Below are 12510 nucleotides of genomic sequence, written 5' to 3' on the forward strand. Positions count from 1 at the left end.
GCTCCATTTACTCTCTATCTTCCCAATACCTTTTGCATTCTTCTCTTCTGTCTATATAGCCTGAAATTTTCCCATGAGAAAAATAGGATTCCAAATGAAGACAGGGTGTTGTTGGGAACTAGAATGGTTACAACAGTAGTCTTTTACAGGGCATTTTATCTTCAGCCAGATAGCTTAGTTACTATAAATGTGGAAGTCCAAGTTAGGAAGAGAACAAGAAAACATTCAGTTACAAAAGTCACCATAGCAAAGTTTACAGGAAGCAAATATTTCATAGGAATTGTGCACATTAAAGAGAACATTCACTTCCTCAGGCATTCAAGATAACAATTAGTTGCACAATTACACAGCAAATTCAAACTATATTGGGCTATCATGGCAAAATGCTGCACTTGCGTTAGAAAATATGCTAATGAAGTTGATAGCATTACGTATGATCTTGCTGTGTTGGACTCAAGTTCAATAAATTTAACAATTCCTGGGGGGGGGGGGGGGGGGCTGAAAAAGAGAAACAAAAATGTGTATTGGGAAAGAGGTGGAATTATTGTTATTATACCACAAGCATTAAAGAGGCGCACTTTAAAAAAAAATTAGTAGAAGAAAACTCAGTTTGACTCTTCTCTCAAAATCAGGTCAGGAACTAATCTAACAAAGACCTGAGAGCAACTTATCCATGATTTACAATCCTAGACACTCAAATAAGTTGCGGGGGGGAAGGGAGGAGAAAATTAGGCCAACTGAGAAATGCTATCTGAAACACTTGCTCCTCCCAGTAAATTAAAAACCATTATAAATACAGACATGATTGCAATGTTCAGTGATCTACTTTCATCACAACCAAGAACAGATCTCTTTCCGATATGACATAATTTCTAAATAATTCTATTAAAGCATTTCTGAAAATAACTGTTACATTCTACAATTGAATTAAGTGGAATTGGTTACAAAGAGTAATTCAAATTTCATGTGTCATCTATAAAGTGAAACTATCAAATTAAAAGCAGCATTAATAATTTCTCAAGTTCCAAAGTTCTATTTGTCTACTACTAGCCATTTAATTTCCTTAAACAAATACAAACTAGAATCTTGAAGAAGGATCTAATGCTTTCCCAGCGTACATGATGAACAAACTCTTCTTGGGCTTCAAGCTAGGTACAGTTATTGACTATAACTGACATTTAGATGATAAACTCTGCAATTTCTCTGGGGATGATCCCTGGGCATGTCTAGTCCAGTAGTATTTATACCTCTGTAGTCCATCCCTCCTGATAAGTTAGTCCTCATCCAACCAGGTTTCCATTCTCACACCTTGTTTACTATTGACTTCCAGTTCTTAGTCAGAGCAAGTCCTTTGTCTTTGTTTAAATTCTTTTCCTCCAGTTGTATTTCAATGATTCCCTTTACCAAGAGGTCCCAAAAGCCATGGGCATTTCACAGTAGTTTTGTGCTGTCAAAGTCAATCCTACAGCCACTGCCAATGCAGTGTTCTGATTCTGATTTCTCCAGGTAACCCAATGAATAAACCTCCAGTGCTCTTTGATGTGGGTTTCCACTGCGCATCCTGTCTGGCCAATATACAGAATGCTGTTCTGCATACTGTAAACGACAGCCAGCCCAAGTTCCAGGTCATCTTTGACCCACATAAGTTGTGTTTGGAGTTTCCTTACGGGTTTGTAGATGATATTAATCCAGTATTTCTTCAGGATTGAGGCAATCCTTCCAGAAACCATTAAAAAGACAGGTGGTGAGCAATGGATTCCTCCTCGTTTAGTTTCCTGGTTTTCCTATCAGCCCTTTTAAAGGCCCGATTGATTCCCTTCTCCTTGTATTCATTCTGTAGGAACATCATGCGTAATCATCTTATTTCCTCAGGGAGACTCTCCGGATCCAAAAGAGTTTACACATGGTTAATCAAAGTAGAAGGAAGCACTCTACATAGGGAAGCGTGATGGTGGCTGTTAATATTGAGTTACAAGTCTGTGCGAATGGGTTTCCAACAGACACCACACGCAAGGCTACCGTAAGTTTGTGTCATATTAATGTCCAGGAACAGGAGTCATCCATTCTTCTCTATCTCCATTGTAAACTGAATGTTTGGGTGCATACTGTTCACGTAGTCATGGAATGCCTGGAGGAAATGAGGCCACACTATGAGATGTCATGGATATATCTGAAGCAGCATTTGGGGCGTATGGGCAATGAATTCAGAGCCCTCTCCTCGAAGTCCTCCGTTTAGAAATTAGCAACAGATGGTGACAAGGGCAATCCCATAGCCACGCCGTCCTTTTGTTCAAAGTAGTTCCACTTAAAGAGGAAGTATGTTGATTTAAGGGTGTTCAAAAAGGTCACTGGTACCCTTATCAAACCTTAACCACAGGAGGACCAAACTGTCCTTAATGGAAACTCTCGTGAACAAGGACACCACACCAAACCACACCACACATCATTATGTCCTCCTGGATCAGCTGGACACTTGATGAAAGGCCTTAGAGGAGAATCCTCCTTGTGCATCGTAGGGAGCCCATAAGGTCTTGGTGGTACCAGTGCCCGAGGAAGAAGTGTCTTGCATACATCTACTAGCAATCCCGATTTCTTCAGTAAAGCAGAGATCATCCTCCAAATTGAATCCATGGGATCCTGCTTAGAACTCTGTAGGTGGGATCATCCAGAATCTGTTGGACTTTCCAGTGATAATCCTCGGAGAACATCAGAACTGTAGCATTTCCTTTGTCCGCTGGTCACCTTGTCGATGCTTTGCCCAGTTTGATTGAGGACAATCCTTTCTGGATCCAATGGTGGGATGGCTGCACTTTATTTGGATAGTTTGTCACATTTCTTGACCTGCCTCACAGTGTTCCTTCAGGAAACTAGTTCATCTTGGGTAGTGATGGACCTGTCAATGTACTCCTAATCACTAGGAAACAAGAGGGCTGACAATTCCAGCTGAAGAGATAGTAATCTGTTTGCATTGACATCCACGGAGGATCTCATGTAATGGACGTGCTCCCTAATCAATGCTCGGCTAGCTCATCATAAAATGCATTTACCCTCCGGAGAAACTACCACAAAATGCAACCTTACGAACTTCGGGATAATGTCCTTGCCCCAGCCGATCAGAAGAAAGCACAAAGAATAGAAAGTGACAAATGTTGTGGTGAACTTCCTCCTCATGGAGGTAAGTGAAATAAGACAATTACGTATGATGTTCCTACAGAGAGAGAAAACTCCGATTTTAAACCTCCGCTGACTTGCAGGCATACCTACTCATGAGAAAGGCTTTGGGAGTAAACCCTGAGGACAAGTCTGGAGATGGAGTCCCTAAGGCAGTCCAACGTTGCCTTCAACCTCATTCTGGCAACTCCTGTGATGTCACTGGTGCCAAGCTGCATCGGCCCTTGCCCTTCCCTTGGGCAACATCGGCGGCATGGAGAGGGGAGACTTGCTGCTTGGGCAACTGCCGGTCTTCCATACAACCTTGCCCAGGCCTGCACCCTGCAGAGGCTGAAGCAAGACTTTCCAGGCACAAATCCATGGTCTCGCAAGACTAACAGATGCCATCATCCTATAGAATGGTTACAAGGTGAAGGAAATCAATCGGGCCTTTTAGAGGGCTAACAGAAAAACCAGGAACCTGGCAATCCTTCCAGAGACTGTTGAAATATAGGCAAGACGTGTCCCTCGTTGTGAGGCACACGTCTTGCCTACATTTCAACAGTCTCTGGAAGGAGCGCCAGGTTCCTGAAGAAATAATGGATTGATACCATCTATAAACCCATAAGGAAGCTCAAATCACAACATATGCAGGTTAAAGATGACCTGGGACTTAAATCGGCTGGTATTTCCAGGATTCCCTGTGATTGCAGAACAGCATACTATATAGCGACTAGATGAGATGCATGGTGAAAACCCACATCAAGAAGCACAGAAGGCGTATCCATTCGGGTTACCCTGAAAAATTGGTGGTAGCAGAACACTACTTTGGTAATGGTCATAGAATTGACTTTGGCAACACAAATCTACTAGGTTATGCCCATGGCTTTTGAGACCGCATGGCAAAGGAAGCCATTGAAATAAAACCAGGGCAAAAGAATTTTAACAAAGATTAAGGTCTCACTCCAAGTAAGAACTGGAATTTAATCGCAAACAAGGCAGGAGAGCAGAAACCTGGTTGGATGAGGAGTAACCAATCAGGAGGGAGGGTCTACAGGGGTATAAATACCACTGGACTAGACTTACCCAGGAATCATCCCTGAAAAAGATGGCAGAGTTTGTCATTGAAATGTCTTTTATAATTGATACCTCTACCCAGCTTGAAGCCCAGGAAGAATTTAAACTATAACCGTCTCTCCTGAACTACAGTCAATTGAATTCTTTGGGACCTTTAACTTTATTTTCAAGTCTTCTGGACTTGCTTAATTTTTTTGATATTAATGGTTAATTACTCTTACTTACAAGTTAAAATTGAAAACTTCAAAGTTTTCTCACCACTTTGTGACATACCTGTTTTTTTCTCTTTTAGAAACAATGTCTGTAAACATTTTTGACACGAAAACAAAATACAGTTGAAATTTTCATAAAACACATACAAATTAAAATACACAATATCAGAACAACACACTTGCATTATGAGGGTACAGAAAAGATACAGCAAGATGTTGCCTGAGACAGGATAGGCAGGTTTTGTTTTTTCCCTGGAGTGGAAGATGCTGCAGGGTAGTTGATGAAGTCATACAAAGGACAACATTCAATGGTTCCCTAGTACTAAGATGAACTTCTCACAAATCTACCTTGCACTTTATTGTCCACCTGTACTGCACTTGCTCTGTAGTTATACTTTATTCTGCATTGTTATTGCTTTACTTTGTATTTTCTCAATGCATTGTGAAATGAATTGTACTGTATGAACAACACGCAAGACAAGCATTTCACTGTACCCTAGAACATGTAACAACGATGAACCAATTCCAAGATTATGACAGACAATAGGAAACCCTTCCTTATAACATGTGTGTAAAACTATGTCATGGGTTTAGAGTAAGAGGCAAGAGTTTAAGAGGGGATCTGTGGAAGGCCTTTATCACTCAGTGGGTGGTTGGATTCAGGAACACATTGCCCAAGTGGGTGGAGACAGCTACTCTCACAACTAAGGATCCAGACAAGCACTTGAAGCACAAAGCACTAGGCAACCACAAGTACAGAAGAATATAGATCAGATGCTGGTAAGCAGGAATAGTAAATATGGCTACTTGATAGTTCAGATGAACGTGTTGGCCTAAAGACCAATTTCAGTGCTGAGTGACTTCATGAAACAGTTTAGTATTATTTATCACAACACAAAAACAATTAACAAGGTAAAACAATGATTACATTTTTCTTTCATGGACATAACAATTGTTCAGCTGGACAAGAGTAATGATGCCAGTAACATAGGATTAAAAACTAAGCTTGAGAATACTAAAGTGTCAATGGAAAGGATACTGTGTTTGTGTCTGCAGGCCAGGTTGATGTGTGAGAAGCTGGAAAAAAGGGATCAGAGCTGTATAGAAGGTATCTCAAAGCTCAAAGTAAATATTATCAAAGTACATACACGTCACCATATACAACCCTGAGATTAGTTTCCCTGTGGGCATACTCAGCAAAACTATAGAATAGCAATTTTCACAGGATCAATGAAAGATCAACAAGAGTGTGGAAGACAACAAACTGTACAGATGCAAATATAAATAAATAGCAATAAAGAGAACATAAGATAATGAGATAAAGAGTCCCGAGGATCTCTAATGACGGATGCTGCTTTCCTATGACAGTGTTTCATATAGATGAGCTCAATGGTTGGGAGGGCTTTACCTGTGATATACCGGGCTGAATCCACTACCTTCTATACGATTTTCCATACCAGGCCATGATGCAGCCAGTCAATATAATCTCCACTACACAGTTCTAGAAGTTTGTCAAAGCTTTAGATGTCATGCTGAATCTCCATATACTCCTCAGCAGAGGTGCTGCTGCACTTTCTTTATAATTGTATTTACATGCTGAAGAGAAATGTGTTATTTATGGGCAGAGGAATGCATCAACTGCTGTCATCAAAGCAAACAGAGGATCAGGGAGCCAGTAAGTTGAGACAAAAGGTATTTATGGTCCATCCTTGCTCACCAAGACATTTCTGAAACTTTTTTTTGCAAAGTACAGCAAGGCCCTGGAGAATAACTTGTTGCCAAGGCAATGAGAGGCAGAAAAAAAGTAGTGATACAGACACAATCCTGTTCAAGAGTAGGGGGCAGGAGTAAGGTTTCGGCAAGGAGTTGGAAATTGAAAAGTTGAAAAAGGATCCAGGGCAAATCAACAGCCATAAATACATTATGGCAAATTAATCCCTTGACAAGTGCATTTCCAAGCAGTAAGCTAATTGGGGATGTTCCTTATTTTTTTTTTACACTTAAGATTCAGTTCTATATTTGCTAATACCCCAATTATGCTTCTGAAGTACAAGGTCAAAAGTTAACTATTGTTTTACAGTCTTGGTTCCTACTTGGAAGGCAAAATTATTTTTAGCATTTGTTTTATTTCAGATTTCAAGCATATGCACAATGTTGATCTTGGGGATGTCAGTCTGGCTTTCCATTTCTGGTAGCTGACACTTCGGAACAAACATCAGGTCAATACTGAGGGACTCCTCCTCTCCAGGCCAAGCTTGAGGTAGCATTGGAACACTGGAACATTGATTGGTAGATTGACAAATAGCCCATGGAAAAAAAATCAATTGATTATTTGCAAGTGTGGTTACTGATGCGTAACAGAATGTATTATTACAGTTACATTAACAGACTGTCATACAAACGCAAAGCAGGCACAGGTCACCAAGCCCCTGCAGCCTGCTTTACAATTAAGTATCATTACTAATCTGATTATACACTCAACTTTGTTTTCTAGTTTATTTGCAGTAACATTTCAATTACTTAACAAATTGTTCATCTGATACTGCCTTAGAAATATTTTAAGATTGTTTTCACTGACCTTTATGGAAGAAAATTCTAAAAAAAAAATCATGATTTTCAGAGAAATTCTGTTTATGCTTCTCCCACAACAGGAAATATTCTATCATCTCTCCTTTCAAAACCATGCAGGATTTTCAATGCTTCAACCAAATACCCTCTCATTTTTCAAACTCCAGTCACAAACACTATAAACCTAACCCTTTTGGGCAGATGTCCAGTAAAACTTTTCAGAACTGTTTACAGGGCCTTAACATCCTTCCTTAGATAAGAAAATAACATACATAGTAACCCATTGATGATGTGTGTTTTGTATCTCTTAAAACATTTCAAAGCACTTTGCAACCAATGAATTACTTATAAATATAGCATATATATGCTTGGTTCCTCCAGCCCCTACCCACCAATCTGTGGCACTCATGATTTTTCAATACAAAAATTTTAACTTGAAAATTAAATACAAAATTAGAATCATATCAAACAAACTTAGTATAGTGTTTGGCAACTTTATGAAAAAGAATTTATGACACCTTTCACAATCTCAGGAAATTACAAAATATTTTACAACCAATTAACTTTCAGTCTTGTCTCTCAATACATAGTCCTACAGATAAAGATAGGAAAAGTATATTTTGATCCAGACAATTGCTTAAAAATCTATGTAATTATAATGCCCAAGTCAGCTTACTATAGAAATTCCATTGGATTTCTGCTCACTCTGTATAAACATGCTGTACACACAAAGGGATGTTCACCACTTGCCACATCCACAGTATTTTCATGCATTTTGGCAAAACCAAACCGCAAGTGCTCCCACATCAACCAAATTACTTCATAGCTGCATGCTGTTGCCTATCATTTTGGTTTTATAATTAAGATAACAATCACTTGTAAAAGTGCTTCTTCATTATTTAAGACATTCAGCTAATTAACCAGGAGCTGTGCTGGTCTGCTTTATGACCTTAATTTAAAAAAGCAAGGGGGTCATGGTGAGGCATATCAGGATGAACTTAAAGTAAGTCATATTTCACTCATTTACCAAGTCCTTTGAAAATGTGGTGGAATAGATGCAGGGTAATCAATGGTACTGGTACTTTACTGCCACGTATACCATGATACAGTGAAAAGCTGGTCTTGCATACTGTTTATAGAGCACAGTGCATTGAGCTAGAAGGCGGCAAAATGATAACAATACAGAATAAAAGCGACTGAAAAAGTGCAGTGCAGATAAACGATAAAGTGCAAGATCATCAAGAGTGAGAATGAGTCCAAGGATCCATCTTATCGTACAAGAGAGTTTGACAACAGTGGAATAAAAGCTGCCCTCAAGTCTAGTGGCATTTACTTTAAGGCTTTTGTATCTACTGCCTGATGGGAGTGGGGAGGAGAGAGAATGGCTAGGCTGGGTAGGGTCTTACAATTATGCTAGCTGCTTTACTGAGGCAATGATAAATATAGACAGAGTCCAGAGTGGTGGCAGGTTCCCATGATGCACTTCTTCTTGTCAAGTTGGTGCTAGGCTACAGTCTTTTAAGTTGGTCGTAAGGTTCGTGGGAAGAGCCAGGGTCAAGTTAGGGTTTCAGAACAGGGATGGGGTGGGGGGGGGGGGGTTAGAAGATAGGCCAGACTCAAGGTCTCCTCTTCAGTTTTGAAGGCCAAAGACATGGACATGTGATGAAGCACATTCATTGTCAAATGCCAGGCCAGCAGACCAGTGAGGACAAGGGATGCTGTCCCTCACCACCCCAGGTGAGTCATCGAGTCCTGGGATCAGAGTTCCATGCATGCAGCAGGCACGAATGCCATTGGCCCCCTGGTATGTGAATTTGCAAGACTGGAGGTCAAGACCTAGTGTTTAGGATCCTGTCATCAACAAGTCTGGAGTTCAAATTCATCATCACTGGAGAGTCCTAGGATTGATACTGAAGATCAAAGATTAAGCTGAAGTCCAAAGTCAAGGCCCAACTGCCGAAGTCCCACTCCCACCCAAGTCCGAGAATCCACTAGGGAATTCAAAGCCTATGTCTGCAAATCTGAGATTCCAATGGAGACTGGAAGCTGAAGTCTGGAGAATGCCTGTCCTGGGGTTAGAGAACTTTGTACATGAGTAGGAGGGAGGAACATGGCTTGTTTTACTGTTGTTTTGATGCTTGTTGTGTTTTTTTGTTGTTCTTTTTTGCATTCTGAGTTATTCTGCCAAGCACTCTGGGCATACTACACTGGGTCTGAAATACATGGCAACACATCTTTGGGATCCCCCAGCACCTCCACAGGTTGTGTTGATTCTTAACACAAACAACTCATTTCACTATTTTCATGTACATGTGATAATCTGAATTGCAAGATTTTCAAACTTAATAGCCATATACAATAGTTGTGTTGTAAATGAAGGTTGAACACATGGATTGGGACCAGAGGTGAATATACCAGGACAGCAGAAAAATTGCTTAACATTCATAAATCAAAAAATAAGAAAAAATTGCTCTTAAGCTAGCACACTGTCACAAATGTTCCAAGTTTGCTGATGTTCTGATGTTACAAATCTAACTGGGATTGCAAGATGGCAGGACGATACAGGTAGGTGTGTCTGTGAGAGATAGGGAACAAAGCATGCGGAATATAATGTGGAAAAATATGTAGTTATTCAACTTCACATGCAAAGCAGAAAAGCTGAATATTTTCAGAATCAGGTTTAGTATCTCTGGCATACTATATGTAGCGAAATTTGTTGCTTTGCAGCAGTGCATCAGAACACATAGTAATAAAAAAAAACTATCATTTAAGTATATATAAAAAAATGTTAATAAGCAGTGAGGGGAAAATACAGAGGAAATACAGAAATACAGAGATGTTCATGGTTCATTGCCCATTCAGAAATTGGAAGTCAGAGAGGAAGAGGATGTTGCTAAAACATTAAGCATGTGTCTTCAGACTCCAGAACATCCTTCTTGATGTTAGCAAAGAGAAGAGGGCATGTCCTTGGTGATGGAGGCCCTTAAATATGGATGCAGCCTTTCTGAAGCATCACTTTTTGAAGGTGCCTTGGATGTTGAGAAGTTAATGGAGTTTAAAGCTTTCTGCAGCCTTTTCCAATCCTATGCAGTGACACAACCAGTTAGAATGCTCTCCACAGTACATCTGTCAGAAATTGCAAGTATCTTTTGTGTCATACCAATTCTTCTCAAACTCTTAATAAAATATAATCACTGTCATGTCATCTTTGTTCCTGCATCAATACATTGGCTAAAGATAGATCATTAAAGATTGTGATACCCTGGAACTTGAAACTGCTCACCCTTTCCACTGCTGATCCCTCAATGAGAACTGGGGTGTGTTCCCTCAACTTACCCTTCCTGAAGTCCACAATTAATTTCTTGGTCTTACTGACATTGATTGCAATGTTGTTGCCACGATACTACATACCAGCTGATCTATCTACTTGTACACCTCCTCGTCATCATCTGAAATTCTGCCAACAATAGCTGTGACATCAGCAAATTTATAGATGGTGTTTGAGCTGTGCCTAGCCACAGTAGCAAGAGTAGAGCAATAGACTAAGCATGCATCCCTGAGGTGCACCAGCGTTGATTGTCAGTGAAGAGGAGTTATTTCCAATTTGAACACAGTGTGCTCCCCTGGTAAGGAAGTCAAGTTGCAGACAGAGGTACAGAGGCCTAGGCTTTAAAGCTTTTTGATTAGAACTAAGGGTATGACTGTTTTGAACATTGAGCTGTAGTCAATAAACAGCAGCCTGACTCAAGTATTACTCTTGTCCAGGCCAATTGCAGAGCCAGTGAGATTTCATCTGCTATAGACCCACAGTGGTGGTAGACAAATTGCAGCGGATCCACGTCCTTATTTAGACAGGAGTTTAATCCAGCCATGACCAGCCTCTCAAAGCACTTCGTCACAGTGGATGTGAGTCCCACTGGGTGATACTTGTTGAGGCAGCTCACCCTGCTCTTCTTGAGCAATAGGATTTTTTCAAGAGAATGTAAAATATTGAACTTCAAGGGACCAGATCATCCCTGTACACTGGTGAAATAAAGCCAATACATACGTGCAGCAAGTCAAATACAAAGCAAATGGCATGTTGGTGTTTTTAATGAAAGGGTTTGAGTACAAGAGTCAAGAAGTCTTTCTGTAGTTATATAGGAGCTAAGCAAGATCACACATGGTGTACTCTATATAGCATTGGGCTTATCCAAGTACGGATATAGCTGCCAAACAAAAAGTAAAACCAAGCTTCATTATACTTCTAATATGGCTTGTTTTTCATACTAAGAAATGAAAGTCAAGGCCTGTATTCCCCAGAGTTCAGATGACAAATCTGATGGAAGCAAGTCCTTAGAGGGCTCACTAGGGTGAACATGTCCCCTATCCAAGGAGTATAGTACAGAGTCACAGTCTCAGAATAAGAGAAAGGCCATATAAAAATAAGACGAGGAGAAATGTTTTCATTCAGATCTGTAACTGCTGCATCTCATCCACGTTTGCTTAATTGTCTGAAAGCTCAACATCTCATTTCAGCTTTTTTTTTGACAAATGACAAGCACAAATTTGAGTCTCACTACTTAGACATCACATCAGGATCATGAACATAGTGCGAGCAGTACAACTTAACATATAATGAATGTCCACATTGTGATAATGTAGCCAAAAAAATGCATCTACATTACAAGTGTACCCTAATAAATAATATATCCCCCTATGCTTCAACACAAACTCCATTTGCAGGCTTGCAGTTGGGATTCACATCATTTTAAAAAAGTTACAATGTAGATATATTACAGTTTTAACATTTTGCTCTGTTGTCACCCAAATACTGTGCAACAATACTTAAATTAATACTCCTAGCTAACACGTCACATTAGCAAAAAGGTATCAAATCTTTAAACAACTTCTTTTTAGCTTTAGTTAGCTTTATTTTGACATATTTGCTCAGAACTGGTAACAAGGGAAATTTCAGCACATTCTTCATAATTTGTGTTGCCATATCAATCCAGGGGTTTATCCTACCCCCAAAAAGAAATTATTAATTGCTGGGAAGTACTGATAAAAATTTGCATTGAGCAAAATCAATTCAAAACCCATTACAAAATAAAATTACTATGGCACAAGAAAATTCTCAAACATGCAATTATATTGCACATTTCAAAATATTGGCATTAAGGTGCCACGAAATGTTGAATCAAAGCACAGTAGTTATCAGGCAAATAATGGAGAGATCTAAACTGACAGTCCAGTTCAAAGCCCACCATAGTCTACTAAATGTAAAACAAATCAGAATTTAAAAGAAAATTAGCCATTAATCATGATCATAACTTCAGGATTGTTACGAAAAACTATTTGGTTCACCAATGCCCTTAGGCAAAGTGCATGGTCTTGTCTCTAAATGACACTAGACCAAAGGCAATGTAGCTGACTAACATAAATTCTGAAATGGCCTAGTAAGCCACTCATTCAAGAATTATTAAGTAATTACTCTGACAGCAACATGAAAAAAACTAAAAAT

At 39.6% G+C, this 12510-nt stretch overlaps 1 protein-coding gene across 1 annotated transcript in view; it reads right to left on the bottom strand.

Moving 5' to 3' along the window:
- Positions 1-12510, bottom strand: part of lrba (LPS-responsive vesicle trafficking, beach and anchor containing) — an 817631-nt gene that overhangs the window by 804014 nt on the left and 1107 nt on the right. The gene's annotated exons all lie outside the window — the stretch shown is intronic.

Source organism: Hypanus sabinus, chromosome 3 (assembly GCF_030144855.1).
Source record: "Hypanus sabinus isolate sHypSab1 chromosome 3, sHypSab1.hap1, whole genome shotgun sequence".
NCBI classification, from domain to species: domain Eukaryota; kingdom Metazoa; phylum Chordata; class Chondrichthyes; order Myliobatiformes; family Dasyatidae; genus Hypanus; species Hypanus sabinus.